The following is a 4,946-nucleotide window of genomic DNA, read 5'->3' as shown; positions in this document are numbered from 1 at the left end:
TATATAGCCTCGATACTGTATATAGCCTCTCTACTGTATATAGCCTCTCTACTGTATATAGCCTCTCTACTGTATATAGCCTCGCTACTGTATATAGCCTCGCTACTGTATATAGCCTCGCTACTGTATATAGCCTCTCTACTGTATATAGCCTCGCTACTGTTTATAGCCTCGTATATACTCTACTGTATATAGCCTCTCTACTGTATATAGCCTCTCTACTGTATATAGCCTCTCTACTGTATATAGCCTCTCTACTGTATATAGCCTCTCTACTGTATATAGCCTCTCTACTGTATATAGCCTCTCTACTGTATATAGCCTCTCTACTGTATATAGCCTCGCTACTGTATATAGCCTCTCTACTGTATATAGCCTCTCTACTGTATATAGCCCCTCTACTGTATATAGCCTCACTACTGTATATAGCCTCTACTGTATATAACTTCACTACTGTATATAGCCTCTCTACTGTATATAGCCTCTCTACTGTATATAGCCTGTCTACTGTATATAGCCTCTCTACTGTATATACTGTATATAGCCTCACTACTGTATCTAGCCTCTACTGTATATATTGTATATAGCCTCTCTACTGTATAGAGCCTCTCTACTGTATATACTGTATATAGCCTCACTACTGTATCTAGCCTCTCTATTGTATATAGCCTCTACTGTATATAGCCTCGATACTGTATATAGCCTCGATACTGTATATAGCCTCGCTACTATATATAGCCTCGATACTGTATATAGCCTCTCTACTGTATATAGCCTCTCTACTGTATATAGCCTCTCTACTGTATATAGCCTCTCTACTGTATATAGCCTCTCTACTGTATATAGCCTCGATACTGTATATAGCCTCGATACTGTATATAGCCTCTACTGTATATAGCCTCTCTACTGTATATAGCCTCTCTACTGTATATAGCCTCGATACTGTATATAGCTCTCTACTGTATATAGCCTCTCTACTGTATATAGCCTCGCTACTGCTACTGTATATAGCCTCGATACTGTATATAGCCTCGCTACTGTATATAGCCTCGCTACTGTATATAGCCTCGCTACTGTTTATAGCCCCTCTACTGTATATAGCCTCGCTACTATATATAGCCTCGCTACTGTATATAGCCTCGCTACTGTATATAGCCTCGCTACTGTTTATAGCCCCTCTACTGTATATAGCCTCGCTACTGTATATAGCCTCGCTACTGTTTATAGCCCCTCTACTGTATATAGCCTCGCTACTATATATAGCCTTGCTACTGGTATTTTTCACTGTCTTCTTACTGTTGTTTTTATTTCTTTACATACCTATTGTTCACCTAATACCTTTTTTTAATAAAACATTTCTTAGAAATTGCACTGTTGGTCAGAGCCTGTAAGTAAGCATTTCACTGTAAGGTCTACCTACACCTGTTGTATTTGGCGCATGTGACAAATACACTTTGTTTTGATTTGGAATTTGATGTTATTTTAAATGGACAAAAAATGTGACCCCGAACTTTTGAATGATACTGTATAAATATATATTTTATTTTAAAAAAAATCTAGATGGAAAAACGCTTTCAGTGTAAACTTAAATGACTAAAACCAGCTATGAAGTATGTCGAGAAGACCATGGAATAATCATATATTTGAGAACTAACAATCACCAAAATAAAAGCTAGGTAGTCAGGGAGGATTTTCCATTCCAAAAACATTACCATTTTTTTGTACTTTTACCTCTTTTTCTCCCCAATTTCATGATATCCAATTGGTAGTTACAGTCTTGTCCCATCGCTGCAACTCCCCTACGGACTCGGGAGAGGCGAAGGTCGAGAGCCATGGGTCCTCCGAAACACAACCCTGCCAAACACAACCCTCCCCTAACCCGGACGACGCTGGGAAAATTGTGCACCACCTCATGGGTCTCCCGGTCACGGCCAGCTGTAACACAGCCTGGGATCGAAACCAGGTCTGTAGTGATGCCTCAAGCATATTTGTTTTGATATTGTTTGAGCAAAAGACCTAAGCATTAGCCATGGCAAAATGCTAACATTTCTCTACACCAGCAAGATGGGGGCCTAGACTGCTTACTGGGAATTAAAAATTTGGACAAACTATCCCTTTAACTCCAACACTTCCCCTTGAGAATAATGTGACCTTCACTCCAACATGGCTGGAACATAAATGTGAGGTATTTGTTATTTGTACCTTCCATTTCTTTCGTACGCGGTGAAAGTGAAATATGTACACGTGTGACCTACAAGAAGACTGCTGCAGAGATTCTATGATGGATGTTGTTCTAGGGACGTGTGCGCACGTGTGTGTGCCTTCATGCGTGCATGTCCTAGAGGCCTGTGCTCTCTAGCCTCAGTGTGGCCTGAGGGTAAAGGTCAGACAGAGCTAGCACCACACAGTAAAAAAAAAAGACACTCTAACTTAAATGCTATCTAGGTTTACACAAACAGCACAATGCTACGATAACATTCCCACAACAGCACGATAACCATTACCGAAACGCATGCATGATAATGTTTTACAGCACAAGCGACATTATGTAAAATAACTTTATAACATTCACACAACCACGAGATAACGTTGCCCAATCGTTACTCTAACATCCATGACCATCCCACTGGGCATCAGACATCCGATCAACATCCAGTCATGATTGATATTTGAGTTGTCGAGAAACATTAATTGAGTGATGCAACGCTGATGGAACGTGATCATTTCAACAAGGTACGGTGAAATGATGTGTAAACAATGTTGACTCAAAGAATTGTGGTCCAGTGGGGTGTGAGGTCAAACAAACAAAATGGCTGCATTCCAGGCTCACTACAATGCAGATCGAATCAAATTGTATCTGTCACATGCGCCGAATACAACATCTTACAGTGAAATGCTTACTTTCAATCCCTTAACCAACAATGTAGTTTTAAGAAAATACCTAAAAAAAAGTAAGAGATAAGAATAACAAATAATTAAGTAGAAGCAGTAAATAACAATAGCGGGTCTATATACAGGGGGTACCGGTACAGAGTCAATGTGTCTATGTGCGGAGACACCGGTGTCGAGGTAATTGAGGTCATTTTTTATTTGACCTTTATTTAACGACGCAAGTCGGTTAAGAACAAATTCTTACTCACAATGACGGCCTACCGGGGAACAATGGGTTAACTGCCTTGTTCAGGGGCAGAATGAAGGATCGGGGATTCGATCCAACAACCTTTTGGTTACTGGCCCAATGCTCTAACCACTAGGGTTATTAAAGTAGCTATGCATAGATAATAACAGAGAGTAGCAGCAGCGTAGGGGGAGGGGGGTGCAAATAGTCTGGGTAGCTGTTCAGGATTAGCTGTATTAGCTGTTCAGCAGTCTTATGGCTTGGGTGTAGAAGCTGTTTAGAAGCCTCTTGGACCTAGACTTGGCGCTCCGGTACCGCTTGCCGTGCGGTAGCAGAGAGAACAGTCTATGATTACGGTGGCTGGAGTCTTTGACAATTTTTAGGGCCTTCCTCTGACACCGCCTGTTATAGAGATCCTGGATGGCAGGAAGCTTGGCCCCAGTGATGTACTGGGCCGTACGCACTACCCTCTGTAGTGCCTTGCGGTGGGAGGCCAAGCAGTTGCCATACCAGGCAGTGATGCAACCCTTCAAGATGCTCTCGATGGTGCAGCTGTGAAACCTTTTGAGAATCTGAGGACCCATGCCAAATATTTTCAGTCTCCTGAGGGGGTAGGTTTGTCGTGTTCTCTTCACGACTGTCTTGATGTGCTTGGACATTGCCTTCCAGATCACACTACGCCTGGATAGGTAGTTAACATGAGCTAACCCCATAATGTGACTTAGCAGTCTGATGTCCAACTGTGCGGTCGATGGCGTGGCACACAAACATTGGTTGATACAATGCAACGGCCACAATGTAGTCGGCCTGAAACATGACCAATGTCATGATATCAGTTGGTTCAGTGAGTCAGTGACTAGCTTACCTATACCATGAATTTGGTTGTCTCTCTCCTGCTTCCTGCTGCTCTCTGGTCTGGGAACATTAGTGACTCACACACAGCCCTGTCCTGAAATAAATTCTGTGTGTGTGTGTGTGTGTGTGTGACAGTGTGTGTAAACGAGAAGCGTGGGCGTGTATGTCTGTTAGGCAATGGTTCAGTTTCTCTCCACATAAATGTCCACGTGACGTGTGGGACTGAGTGAGTGTGGTTCTTTGATGCGAGACCTTTTGCCCCCTGTAGTTGAGTTACTAACTGAGATCCATGAATGAGACGTCATAGCCAACAGAGAACGTCAGGCAGTCATTGAGGAGTGGGCCATACAGAAGAGAGCGATCACATCAAAAACACAACACTAGAGGAATGACACCCTCTGTGTCCCAAATTACACTCTATTCCCTATTTAGTGCACTTCTCGGGCCCTGGTCAAAAGTACTGCACTACATAGGGAAAAGGGTGCCATTTGGGATACACCCACCGTGCCGTACATGGAAGAGACAAAAGAGAGAGACATTTCCTGTACCTGGTAGATCTGAGGTGCCTCCTCTCTCCACTATGTGATTCCTGTAGAGCGTCTTCAGAACCTTGGCACTGCCGAACCTCTTGAAGCGGCTCTTCAAGTTGTTATAGTACCATTCCAGAGACTGGGTCCTCAATATCCTGGAGAGGAGGAGAAGAAAGAGGGAGAGAGAGAGATAAGGGAGAGAGAGAGAGTCAGTCACAGGTGAAATTAAACATGGCACAGAGTAAAGAGGATGGAGAAAAAAAGCACAAAGGAACCGGGGAAAACTTCTAATCGCGGCCGACTCAAACTTTGGCACGACGTCATGAAATCCATTAAGAAAACGCAAAGTTTAATTTGATGCCTTTGTATTACCGTGGCAGAGAGATAACTACAGTTTATCGCTTTCGGGCGACGCTGCGCGTTTCATGGGAGACACTTTCCCT

General features: G+C 43.0%; 1 protein-coding gene across 1 annotated transcript in view; it reads right to left on the bottom strand.

Moving 5' to 3' along the window:
• Positions 1-4,729, bottom strand: part of myripb (myosin VIIA and Rab interacting protein b) — a 41,959-nt gene extending 37,230 nt beyond the window's left edge. Inside the window, exon 1 of the mRNA XM_042308716.1 lies at positions 4,522-4,729. The gene's annotated coding sequence lies outside the window, so the exon portion shown is untranslated. The remainder of the gene's footprint in view (positions 1-4,521) is intronic.
• Between the last annotated feature and the right edge of the window lie 217 nt (positions 4,730-4,946).

This window comes from Oncorhynchus tshawytscha, linkage group LG29 (genome assembly GCF_018296145.1).
Source record: "Oncorhynchus tshawytscha isolate Ot180627B linkage group LG29, Otsh_v2.0, whole genome shotgun sequence".
NCBI lineage: Eukaryota > Metazoa > Chordata > Actinopteri > Salmoniformes > Salmonidae > Oncorhynchus > Oncorhynchus tshawytscha.
The sequence above is the reverse complement of the archived record's forward strand: the minus strand, read 5'-3'. Positions and strand labels throughout refer to the sequence as shown.